Below are 14,162 nucleotides of genomic sequence, written 5' to 3'. Positions count from 1 at the left end.
GAGCAGGCACGTCTCCTGCAGTGCTGATGCCACTATAAAATTCCCTGTAAACCCATGGTTAAAAGGCTGATCTATGCCCTGTGGTAGAGCAATGGTTACAGAGGCCCTTTGCAGACTCCACTTGAGTCTAGAGATTCAGGTGGAAACAGCCCCAAGGTTCAGAGATCCTTAATTCCAGTTCATGCTTGTGATTAAAAAAAAAAAAAAAAAAAAAGCAGAAGCCTTTATCTTAGAATAAAAAGCATCCACAGTTTAAACAATTACTGTGTGACCTGTAGGACTTGCAGTATGCAAACATGATCCTTCAGGATTTAGACAAAGTTCTTACAACTTCAACAGAGGTTTTTTCACCAAGTGGTTAAAGCAATTATTTTCCTTCAGTATCATTTTAAAAATTATATTGATAACAAAGCAAGCAACAATAAAATGCATTGAAACCTCATGAAGAATTTAGATAAAAATCAACTTCTTCATCTGTGCTCAAATTGTCTTCGATGAGATGACATTTGGAAACCCCAGGAATGGCCCAGTTCTCAGATTTAGGAGAAAAAGGGAAAGAAAGAAAAGTTAGGTGAGTTTCTTCCACTTTTGGTTTTTTGGGGGTTTTTTTTGGTTGTTTTTTTTTTCTTTCCTTTCTTTCCTGAGCTTTTTTACTTCAAAAAAGGACTAATTTATTCAGGAAAAAAATAGTTTTGCTAGAAGAATTTCATCCTAGATTTGACAAAGCAATTTTGATGCTATTTTGGTCAAGTCCCTATGCAAAAAGACTGCTTTTCTGACCTCTGCCTTTAAGATTTTCCATCAGCCTTCTGTTGCACACCAGTTTCTCTGCCACTACTCAAGCACGTGCTTTCATTTGGCTCAAGCCTTCTCTGTGCCGTCCCCAGGCACACTGATTTCCAGGCGCCGCTGGCAATCCTCAGCGATTGCCTATCTGCACACTGCGATGCTCCTCTTGGCTGCTGCTCCTCCATCAATCCCAGAGATTTTTTTTAGCATTGTGTTCACACAGGAAGGCGGCTGACGCCTCCACGGTTGGCACGGGCAGCTGCTGAGCAGCATCATCTCTGAGGTGTCCCGTGGACTTAGTCTATGGTTAGAGAAGATCGGCCCCATTCCGGTCCAGAAGAAAGCATTACATCCACAGCATCAGCCTGAGACATGAAATATTTACAGGTTTTCTTGTGACTGAAGTAGTTAGCTACTTATTATGCCAACGCTTCATTTTTGTAACTGAGAAAGCAATTGTTTTAGTATCCAATCCCAACATCATATGTATAATCTTTAATGTAGAAAGCAAATTACTACAAAGATACTTTCTGCTGGCAGAAGGTTATGTTGCTCAGAGTAGCTGTATCCTTACCTCCCCCCAGTAAGCTATATTAGCTGCTCTGACATGTCTTCGTGACAGATAATAGCCCCACTAACAAGCACCTCACTCTGCCTAAGTACCTGTTAGAAGTGTCACTGTCACTCCAGTGGAAGCTCTGCTTAACGCTGCTCTTGGGGTGAGGTGGAGCAGCTCAGCACAGACAGACAGCTCGCTCCTCTGCTGCAACCTTCTTGCAACGAGTCGCGTGCTCCGGCTTTTCCATGTCCTATAGCATGCTTGGGTTTGTCTGCCACGCTCCCTTAGAGGTGCTGGCAGGATACGGTCTGGATCCTGAGGAGCTAGGAAACCCTCTCACATTTGCTAACAGAAGTTGTGGAATAGGGTATCAAAGCTTTTAAATTGACATAGCATAAAAATCCTCAAATGCTTTCAATATTTCAGTGAAAGACAAGAGGGCGATAGCAATGTGCTTCAGAACCACTTCGCAAGAAGAGGCAGAAAGACCATTTAGCTGCAGCTTTTCCAGAGTCTTCCTTCCCTTTACCAGCATGTTTTGCCCTGTGGGGCTTTGGTCAGCAGCGGTGCCCAGCTCAGGAAACAGGGGCGCGGTGCAGTGGACCTGTGAAGAGCTGTGAGAAATCCAGTGCGGGGTGGGGTGAGAAAAGAAGGTAGGCACCAACTGAATTTTTATTCTATAGATATTGGTTCTGCCAGCTAGCATAAATTTAAAGAAGAAACAAAACAGCAGAGGGAAACACCTGCGGCTGTTTGAGAGTCCCTCAGCTTTGAATTTGAACTTCTTTTTTTCACCGGTTTAAATTAAGCAATTAGTCAGTAATGGGCTGCCCATTGTTTTTTAGTGTGCCTCCCAAACAAATGTTACCCACGACCCTTTGATAAGACCATGGCACAGAAAGGGCACACGGGAGATGGCTCTGAAATTTGTTGTTGTCACATTTGAGGGATAAAAAGCCTTTTCTCTGCCGCAGGGGTGAGGAAAAGCAGAGTACTTGAATCCAATTAGCCTGCTGGGTACCTAAGAAAGATAAGTGCATGAAGAGTGTATTGACCACCTACTGTTCATGCAGGGGGTTGATAGGGAACATATGTGAAGATGTGATGATGCTGGAAGGATCTGAAGACTCTCTCCTCCCCGCCAGAGAGCTTTCTTTTGGCTGCACAGTTTGAACCTCGTTCAGTCCCTCTGCTCCTGTGATCTCCACCACCACGCCTGTGCAACCAGTGCTAGATCTACCTCATGAAAGTAAAAAGTTTTATATAATCTGTCTGCTGGAAACGTTCATCTCAGCAGTGCTTCTCCTCCCGTGGGTGTCTTCTCTAAATCCTGCCGCTCTCTCTGCATTCATTAATCCCCCAGATAATTCTGCGTAGGCTTACATGATGCCTGGGAATAGGAAACTTTCTCCAGTGGGGAAAGAGAGAGAAAAACAGAAGAAATTAAAGCACATTTTAAAGTGTTTTTTTTAATGTCTGGGTGATTCAACTCCACCAAGACAGCATCAAACTGTATATTTCTTAGGCAGTAGCTAGCACCAGAACATCAGCTCTGCTGCCCTTAGACTGGGGAGCTTTGTGGAGCAGAAGACTTTTCCCGTGAGACTCCACTTCCCGGGAAGGTTTATTTCCCCACAGCCTGAGGTCTGAGACCACATGCCTGGAAGAGGAGAAGGGAGCCTTCCCCTCCATCTTAACCCTTCGTACCACGCAACCCACTAACCTACAAACTTCCCTGACCTACTGTGTTTGTCCCAGCTGCACATCACACTTTCCAGGACAGTGGAAAGGCCGTGGGAACGTTTTGTGAACCAGGAGGGCATGTGCTGTGCTATTGCATTTATGGAATTGAACATCCTTAATATCTCACGTCAAGGACAAGCTAAAACGGGCCTCAGTCGCAGGATGTGCTGTATCTTACTGTATCACGAAGCCTGCAGGGCCCATGCAAGCATCCAGTTTTTTGATCTCACCTCTGTACCAGGGGATGTAAAAGTGGCCAGAGTGGCTTCACAAACACCAAGGAGGACAACTGTTTCCACATGCTGACTATATTGGATTGATCCGTGCATTTGCTGAGGACGCACTCCATCCCACCATCTGGGTTGCTGATAAAGATGTTTAACAGTGCCAGCTTTGGTATTGCCATTCATAACCAGATGCTAACTATACTGACTGTTGAATGCTGTCTTTCGAACTCAATGGTAAAGCTTCTCATCCATCTTGTATTAGTTACTTCTGAAATACGAAATTCTGCTACTGCTTCTCTCTCCTGTAATGGAGATAACTTGGAGCAGAATATTCAGGACTTGCAGAATTTAACCAGCTGTCTGAATAAAATCAAATTCTGATTATTCAGCCTGCTTTCCATTTTGAGAATCTTTTTAGAAAATATTTTTGTTTCTCAAAGACTAATAGGACGTTTTTTTTGTTTTGTTTAAATCTCCTTTAGGTTTCCAGAAATCTTTGAGGAAGAGGAGTGTAGAAAAGACTAAGGCCTAAAGTGAAGGGACTGAAGCCAAGACCAGCAAAGCATGGGTTTGTACAGGAATAAGACCTGTATTGTCACAAAAAAATTCTTTCCTGTGAGGGTGGTGAGGCACTGGAACAGGTTGCCCAGAGAAGCTGTGGATGCCCCATCCCTGGAAGTGTTCAAGGCCAGGCTGGATGGGGCTTTGAGCAGCCTGGTCTAGTGGGAGGTGTCCCTGCCCATGGCAGGGGGCTGGAACTAGATGATCTTTAAGGTCCCTTTCAACCTAAACCGTTCTATGATTCTATGAAATGTATTTGTAGGTAGCAGACACTATAAGCACTGCTACTACTTACTCTATATAGTTTCACTGTTCGACTAAGGAAGGAGACATTTCCCTTGCAGCAGTACATCATTTTTTTCAAAACAAAAATTTTCATAGATGCATTTGGATTTTGCTAAAACTTTTGATCAGGTTGAAAAAAACCACCTGACTTTGCTTGTTTTATCAATACTAGGCAGATTTTTCAGTAGTATCAAATAACCTGCTTCACTAAATGAGTAAATAAGCGTTGTTCTGGACTGTATTAGAGGATGCTCGGAACAGTAGCAGCATTATTGTAATGTAGAATCACAGCGTATCTGTTTGATAAACAGGTTATGTAGTCAAAATGAAACAATTTTATACTGTGGAACCAAAATTTACAAAAGCAGTGTTTCATTGGAGCTTTTGAAATGTCAGTTTTCTGTTTCGGGTAGCTTTATAACTTTCTGAAAGTGCTGAGCGCTGAGGTGGATCACATCCTTCCAAGATTCATAATTCATGACGCAGTGAGATTTCACTGTTTTGAGCAGCCCAAGGTGGTGGAGATATCTTATGTCTCATTGCTTGAAGCAGCGCTGATGGGTAGGTGGTTCTTGATACCTGATTTTTCCTGTATCGTAATCTAATAATAATGAATGGGTTTTCTGTCTCTCTTTATGGCCTGGCATGTAACAGCAGAAGCTTCCAAGCTCTACCAAAGTCACAGTTAAGCCTGTCCTAAGACATGGTGAGGACTGTAAGTTGTAATAGCCACATCGCAGCCTATTGGCTGTTTAAGGGTGTGGGCGGGCACCTTCATGGTGTTTTAAACTAAAACATTTTACTTTGCAACTGGGGCATACTAAGAACATGCTCACGGTCAATTATTGCGATACAGCTGATGGACTGCCTGTGCCACGGGAACACAGTTGGTTTTAACCCAGTGCCTCTATCCATACCACTTTTTATACAAAGCTTTGCACTGGACAGCCTTTTTTTAAAAAAAAAATGCTTATAATGGAGATTAATGGATGCCAATGATATAATCCAGGTTAATGCATATATAAAAGGCTGGGTGTTTATATATTCTGCAGGCAGTTTACAGGGGCTGTAACGGGTAGACTGCTCAATGATTTAGAGATACCACTGCAAAAGATACTTTCTTAATACCATTGCAAACACGTATAGACATGCACATAGGGAATTTACAGAAAGGGACATGCCAAAAATAGACAAGTAACGGTAAAAAAATTTAACACACTTTCAAGGTGCATATGTTGTGTGAATACATCTGTGCATTATCAGTGTGTTCACCGCACATTTTTCTCAGAAACTTCATCCTCAAGAGCAAAGGCAAGGTGACATTGTAGTATGACATGCTTTTCTAAAGGCCTGTCAATGAGGGGGAGTTAGATTTTAACCCTTCTCCCTATTGAGACTCCCTTGAATACCAAATGCTTCCTGGCTGGGTTGTTTAAAAGATGTGTAAGTGAAGTCAGATTTGTGTTGGTGATTCATTTGTAAAACTTCAGGCGAGGGAAACAACGACCTGTAAAGAATTTCCATCAGGAAAGTGTATGTGAAGGGGTTAGAAAGCTATTTCGTATATCGACCAAAGCCTCTGCATGACTGAGTATGAAAACTGCAGCAGTCACCCTGCACTGGCTCCCACGCTGGCCTTTTACTACTGCCCCTATATTTGCTAGAGCAGGCAAATGCAGAACACCGTGAACTGGGTTTTTGAAAGCCAGGATGTAGAATTCAATCTTTCAGAAAGAAAAACACCGTCAACAAAAGACAGTGATCGTGCTTTACGCCACCTGGGAGCAGAGTGAGAACATATGCTCAATCATTCAGAAAGCCAAGGCAGCTCCACATTGTTCTGCTCCTGATTTTGTCAGTGAGATGTGAAACTGAAACAGTTGTGTTGTCGTTGATACAGAAGAAGATCAAGTAGTCTCCCTGTGACGACCTCGAGGGCCTGCTCTGCTCCTGAGATAGTTCTGTCCAGTCTGTTGTTTCTTCTCCTGAGCCTCATGCTGGAATAAAATAGGAGAATGATGAGGGTGGGGGACAAGGGGACACAGCCATTGCCAGCAACTTTTGAACAGTCTCAGCAGCTTTTGAACACCTCCTGGCGCCCTGCCTACACCAGCACAAGCCTGCGTTGTGCTGCTATGAGAAGAGAGCAGCATTGCAGTGTGGAGAGCAGCCTGTAGAGTTGCCCCAGAGCTGTACAGCAATGGGTATGCTGGAAAAGAGCTACTAAGAAGAACGCAGACCGAGTTTTAAGACTGAAGGAGTAGCCGCTGAAGTCAGTAGATGGTGAACAGGAGGCAAATCTTTTGTAACACCAAGTTTTGCCATGGGACAGTAGACAAGAAATGAAAGGGGAGGGGTGTATGTGTGTGTGTATTTGTTTTTATCCAGCACTCCTGGTTATTTGTTTACATCTTATCAGAAATAAAAGACAAACTCCAGTAAAAGCGGATCAAATGAAGCCACTTGAACCCCTTGCCCCGGAGGGCAAGCTGCAAGCTGGCAGAGAAATGGGGAAGACGGTTGTGACGCTTCCAAATGTTCCAGGAAACGAGCAACACTCAGGAAATTGGAGAAGCTGGAATCCCTCGCACGGATGCGTGCCAGAGACAAAAGCATTGTTATAACAGCTGAAATCTGTTTCTACAGGCCCCATTGAGCAGGGCATAAGTATGTACTTAAGCCTATCCCAAGCTAGCAAGGCGCAGAAGTGTGGGCTGAAGTTCCAGCTGTGCTGCTGGTGGCGTGTTGCAGTATTACTATTCTCGCTACATCCAAAACTGGATTTGCTCTGCTTCAATGTTTCTCTGCTATATCGAAAGTAATTACGTGAAGGTGACAAACCTGAACTGGAACACGGCTTTAAGTTACCTTAAACAAAGGCAAAGATAGATATTTACACTGTCTGATTCTATGAATCTATTTAGGTGCTCTGAGCCATGAGCTAGTATCTTTCCTTTTGGGCATGTAGGGAAGTTGGGCTCTCATGCTTATTTGTTCTAAGTCACATTTTAATTAGATGACTCAAATGCTTGTTATAAATACCTTTCTAAAAAGCAAAGTTTTAACTGTGAGCATAATTAAGTGTTGGAATCAATTTCAAAAGTAATTTCAATTTGTCATCACTTGCAGTCTTTCAGCTGAGCGTGGATGTTCGTAAATACGTATGTTCCCCCCGCGCTTGTGTGGGGTTTTTACACTGCAACTGCATTGCACATTCTCACAACGTGCTGAGCAAATTGAGTCAAGTCTGTTGTGTGCTCAATTTGCTGCATGTTTCTCCTGAGGGGAGAACTGTGTACAACAGGGTGGCTTCTTGTGGTAGCCTGTGTTTCTGAGAAGATACCTGGCCGTATTTTACAGTAATTGCAGTTTTCCGCCAACATACAATGCAAGCTATAGTCAGATGATGGATGATCAAGGCATGATTTACTAAAACCAGATTATCGTCTACCAGGCACAGGTTAGATGATGCTATGGAAAATCTTGATTTCAGACAGATGATACAAATGACTTTCCAAGCAACAAGTCTTGCAGGAATTTATGTCCTGGTTTTCCAGCTGCTGTACCTAGTGATTACTTGTAGATGTTGAAGAAGAGCTGTGTGAAAGTTTGTGATAAAGCTGCAGTTTTCCCTCATTACTTTTTGAGTGCCCTGCTGCAGAAAGAGCTCAGACCATTTCAGATTGTTATCCCGGACCTTGCCTTTGTTCTCAGGAAAAGGAATCAGGTCTCTGAGACAACTTCAAATGCTTTAGGCAGTTCCAGGAGAGTGAGAAAGGATGTTTACTCTCTGTCCAGTGACTAGAGGAAATTTTGCATCTGCTTAAACGGTTTCGCATCCAAGTCCTGGATCTGAATATAGACATAAAGCTTCAGTTATACAAGGCTACACTTCATCTTTGGCTATTTTATTTGCGAGCTTACTTAGGAATCATGGAATGGTTTGGGTAGGAAGGGACCTTAAAGATCATCTAGTTCCAACACCCCTGTCATGGGCAGGGACACCTTCCACTAAAACAGGTTACTCGAAGCCCCATACAACCTAGCCTTGAACACCTAGAGTGGAGAAGGCTGACCATGGTCAATAGCAGGCTGTTACCCATGGACCCAGGACACTTTGCATGCCATACTGTGTCTTTGAAGCGGAGTGCGTCGTCCTTTGGGTTCCATGTCAGCTATTTTTGTCAAGTGGCACCTGCTTACCATGATAGAGGAGAAGCAACAGTTGTATTCAATGTTCTTCGTTCATTCCCCCTTGTCAGTGTGTAAAACTTTGTGCTGGTTGAAGATAATGGGCACTAGGAGCCCTGATGGACTGCTGGGTATGGTGGTGTCCTTTTATGGTCCCTTGCATTTCTGGTGCTTTTTTTGATCACAAGATCTATCTGTTCAGAACTGATTAAATCATCTGTGAATCACAGGACATCTTGGGTATGAGATTTGGCAGCATCAGTGAAGGGAGGTGGGCAGGAAGGTTCTGTGGGAGTGTGGGACAGCCTCAGCTTTTATTTTCTGCCACTTGGCACTCACATTTCATGCCTCTGACAGGGGAGTACATGCGGTGCCAGAAAGCTAGGGAGACGTATGTAGATGTGAGGAAGAGAGAGCCATATGGTAGTCAATGTGCTGATTGTCAGTGGTGTCAGTGGTAATGCCCCACAACCCTCTCATGTTTTCCTATGGGGAAGAAGACATTTGCATTTCAGCAAACCTTGGTGGTTGTTGAAGTCTTTGTGGCCAAGTCAGAGGCTCTGGGCTTACGGCTGGTGTCCTAATGAAATAATGGTTGTGATATCCATAATCTTGATAGCTGGGCTGGCAAGCAGCATCTGACTAGCTACTTGGCCAAAGATTATCTGTGACAGTCCTAAAGAAGAAAGAGGGAAGAATTTGGCAGTTTTACTCCAGCAGTCGCACCACCGTGCTGTTGAAACTGGATGAACTGTCTGAACTATTTCACCATCTTCAAAATATCGGTGACTTCTTTTATGCATGCTGGAGTCCGTGACAGGGTGCAAATGTGTGAATTTACTGCCCCTTCCTTTGCTGTTCCTCTTCTCCAGCCTACCACCTGGAAAACGCGGTGAGTCTGAACGGTGTCCTCAGACTAAGCACTGTTTATTCATCTGTAGCAACACAGCCTCCAGAGAACAGGTTAAACAACAAATGGCCTGTTTGTATATGGCTTACCTTAAAGTTAGTGTTTTCCTTATAACTTAAGTAGGACAAAGGTTTCAGACATGGAGTCTGTCTTGCGGGTCTTACCAAGTAGTTTTACAGGCAAGTGTATATCATTGATTTGTAATGTAACAAAAGATAAACCCTGTTTATTTAATTAAGGTGTGTAGTTGATATCCAAGACAATGAGTGCGTAGGGCATGAATAGTATACGTTCACCCGAGAGGTTTGTTAATGTTGGCTGAAGTTATTAAAACACTTTTTTTTTTTTTTTTGCATAAACAAGCCAACAACTGATGTACTGATAAACTGCCAATCATGGGTACTGCACAACTTATATGAAATCAATACAACTCCTGTTAGATATAACAAACTTATTCACATATGGATTTGTATTATGGAGCACTCAGTGACAGGGAATTAGTGGCAGTGGATTTTGGACTTTGCAGCAAAAAAAAAAAAACCGAAAACCCAGCAATATAGGTTTATTATTTTATATGTATTCTGCTCTTAACAAAAATCTCTGCAGCTTTTGGTAAGAACTGAATGACTGTGGAGCAGGCCTTTAAAGTCCACTTTTAAAATTCCTTGTACTGTATGTGATCAATCTGCATTGCCAAGGATAATGTTAATGTTCCCTCCTGTCTTAGTTACGTTTTACGCCCATTTTACAGAAGTGTGAGTGGAAACTCAGTGCAAAATTTAGGTGTCTGCAGTACAGCTGTCTAGATTTGAGCTGCCTGCCTTAATTCACTTTATAGTCAGTGGAGATCAAATGCCATTTGTAAGACATGCTTCATCCAAAACACAGTGGCTGCATCCAAGCCTACAAACTCCTGTTTCTCTCCATTTACAGGAAAAGTGGGTCTGGTTGATCGGTTCACATGTAGATACACTGTAGATAAACAAAACCCAAAGGTGAAGAATCAATTCCATTTTTCTCCATTTTGAAATGCATTTATTTGGTCTTTAATGAGATCTGATGTACTTCGAAGTCCTCAAACAGAATAAGAAGTTCTCGGCCATTCTCCACATTGGCTCAGCTTTGTCAGTGGAGCTCACAGGACAAATTGTCGGATTTTACATGACCCATTTAATTTTAATAACTCCCCATTCACACAGCATTCTTGCTTGCCAAAATAGAATTTTTCATGAATTACTTAATCAGTAATCAGTACTTACTGACTGGCAGCTTCAGTGAAGGCTGATAGGAAGATATTCATGGTTTGTAATACAGGCCTAATATAAACTTGGAGGGACTCACTATATATCATCCTATTGTTATCAGCCTTCTCCGGCCACTTACATGCCTTTTTTCCCAGGTGCCTTTTATTATCTTGTTGAAAAACTGTGGGAAGTGAGACACTTGAACCTTTGAAAGACTCACAAGTATTTACTCTCTCCTTTTCTAACAAGTCAGAATAACAAAACAATACTAGAAATTGAGTCACTGCAAGCCAGTAAGAGTAGCTTACTACCAGAAAGCTACCTAGGTCTTAATTAAACAGCAAGTCAGTCTCCCTGAGACAAATACAGGCTGGCAAGAATTGGGGAGCAGAAACTCAAATATATAATCAAATATTTTTCTGTTTCCTTCTTTAATGTGTATTAGGGTTTTTTTAAGAATCACTGCTGAGGACAATGTTTAGAGATAAGTGTCTAGCTCTAAACATTTGACTGTGTTGAGGCAGTCACATACAAGGTTGGGGAAATAATGTATGTCTTAATTATCTTAAAGGTTTGTCTGTTAATTGTGATGTGGGATGCTGGGCTGGCTTTCAAGTTATACTCTTCACAAATTGTGTTGCAAATGAATAAAAATACTGGAAGAAAAGGGAAGAATTGCTATTGTCTAACCACAACAGTCTAGGCAGGTTGCCATAAGAGTATTATTGAAGCTCTAATTCAAAAATTAGTCTCAGCTACAAATGTATTAGTTTAGCCAAGTCCTCTAGTTGGCAAAATGTCTTAAATTTCCTTTGATACGTGCTGTAAATGTCTTGCAGGCAAAGTACAAAAAAGGTCTTTTTCCGGGGCTTCAGTGAGAGGCACCAGTATTTTCTCATGGGCAAGGAAAATTCATCTTACCTCTTTCTCATGCATAGGTCCAGAAAAATGCTGTGCATTTACTGTGACTCTCCTCCGACAGGTTTTACATGGCTGCTGATATGGCTTGTCAGGGCACTGGACTATAGGTGTTGTCTTTTACAGCTCTAGGTGCTCCCAGGTAACCTAAACACATTTCAGACAGCTAAATGCATGCACTAGACAGCTAAATGCATGCTAGTACTGTTCTCATGTACACGTACAGTTGCAAGACCAAAAATCACAAATATTTTCAGCCTTTGTAGCTGAGGTTCTCACTGAAACCCACCCCTCATTACAATCCATAATCTTCCATGGATGGTCTCAACTGGAGCCACCAGTTTAAGTTCTAGGGCAAACTGGTTTGCTCTCCCAATGCCTTTAACTCCTCAACTCCTGTTGCCCTTCAGAAGTCCCCAGGGGTGTCCATAAGCAGTTAAGAGGGGGCTGAAGGGCGAAGAGATTGGGGTATGCAAGACAGAGCCAACTTCTTTTCTCCAGGTGTGCTGGGTATCTCAGCACAGGGAGAGCTGTTTTGATTAGCCACCTCTCCTTCCCTGCCCCTGCTCTCGACTACTTGCTTGAATAGGTCATTACAAAAATAATGACAAGATTGCTTTCATCATGTTTTCCCACAGATCCTTTCAACCGTTGTCCCACGGGACAACTGAACAGTCAGGAATCCCTGGAGGGCTGTTGGAGAGAGACTTGAGGGCTCATCAAGCTGTAACTCCAGGCACAGAGTTGAAAATGCCCTTGTGTGGATCCATTCAAAAGCCATTCACTAGACCACAGGCACATGCTCCCTTCAAGAGCACTTGGCCTTCCCACTCTGTCAGACATGGAAGACGACATCTCTCCCTGGCCTTTGGCTTATGCCACCAAACTTGCTGGAGTCAGCCCTCCCTGCTCTACCATCACCCAAATGGAAAGGACAAAGCCACATGGACTTGTCCGTAGCCTTATTACCTCTGCTGGTGTCAGTCTGGCTTTACTTGACTACCTCTACCAGGAGGAAACGTTATCCTTAACAAAACCAGAGAAACCTATCTAGTCTCTGAGCAAACCTGCGCCATCCCTTGTACAGTGGAGACTCTCGCCCAAACCCCAGATCGGACACGATTTTCTCTCCCAGGCATCTGCCTTGTGTTTCTGTTCAACAGCTGCAGTGGTCTCATTCAGCGGGAAAAATCAGGCACATTTAAAACAAAACAAAAGCCAGAACACAACACAAACAAACCAAATTAAAGAAAATGTTTTAAAGCATTTCATTGCTCACAAGATGTTGTGAGATGGTTTTATGTTTAAGATGGTAATATTATTTCTGGCAATCGGTCTCATACTATTCTTTTGTTGATTTTTCCAACCTCCCAAGAACTTGGAATGAAAATATTTTACTGGGTTTACTATCCCTGGGAAAAGTTTGACAACATGGATCCAGGTTTATGCTGAAAACTCAAAGTATTTGGCATGTGGTTTTGTATTTTCCCTTCATCAAAGAGATTATGTGGGGCTAAGGTCTGTTCACATGGAGACAGCGAGAGATACTAACAATGTACTTAAAACAAAAGGTGACCTTGTATATATGTGTGCACATATATGCAAATATCTCTTTTTGCAAATGATAACGTAATCATATGAGAAAGTCATTATTGTTACATTATGGTAGCTTGCCCATGTGAAAGCTGACTGGACACTGTAGGGATGTATACTCTATAGAAACGTATATATATACATATATCACAGTTCTGTGGTGGTTATGTGAGCAGGGGGATCGATGAAGCCTGATATTCTATGGATTGCTGTCTTGAGGTTGAGACCCTATCTGGATTTTCTAAGATCTCATACGAAACGCTGCACTTTTTGCCTCAGTGAAGCATTAACCGCAGCTCTTAACTGGCTGCTCATTTTCAGAATACTTTTAAGGACTTAATAGTTTTTGGACTTCAATACCTCTGTCAAATGTGCTCAATGAGCTTAAGCGTTTGAAGATTCACAGAGAGGTCTCAGACGTACAAAGAGGCAGCACAGTGTCTTCAACCCAGTTTCTGCAAAATTGGGCTAAAGCATCCTCACACTTATACATATGGAGAAGAAACATAAAATATGAATTAAAACAGAAAACATGAATTTAAGCATAAATACAGAATTTAAGAGCTAAGGAAGAAAAGATAAATATGCAGATTAACCATCAATCACACAGGGGAGATTTTCCATTGACATTCAGTGAGAATTTAGCACCTAATTGCAATTTGTCTCTTCCAAAATCTCCTACACAATCTCTTCTGCAAGTGTATGTAAAGCTTCTCACATCGGACATTTTAAAAAAAAAATCACGCATACACCCATGTGCCTGGGGGTAAACGAACTTGAATTTAGGTTGCAGACGCCAGAAAAACTTCCTGATTTCACCGTTCCATTTACGTGTTTCTTTTTTAATTTTTAATTAAAAGATATTGATTAGTCATTTTGAGATTTCTGTGTTTAGTTAAAAAAAAAAGAAATAACGAACAAACTCCACTGAGGGTCTTATTGGCTTTGGAGTTTAATTTTGTCCTGTAAAAGAAAGAGCAATAGCTCAATAACAACATTGTTTTGACAGAAAAGGCCGGACATGAGAGCTTTAAGAGTTTTAATTTCCCCGAGGGGTCATAAGGTCCCCTGCTTCCAGGTATGTTAAAAAGACAAATAAAACTGAGGAGTTGGGTCAGGTTCATTAGCTCTGGCAAATCACA

This window comes from Larus michahellis, chromosome 2 (genome assembly GCF_964199755.1).
Source record: "Larus michahellis chromosome 2, bLarMic1.1, whole genome shotgun sequence".
Taxonomy (NCBI): Eukaryota; Metazoa; Chordata; class Aves; order Charadriiformes; family Laridae; genus Larus; species Larus michahellis.
Note: the sequence above shows the minus strand (reverse complement) of the source record.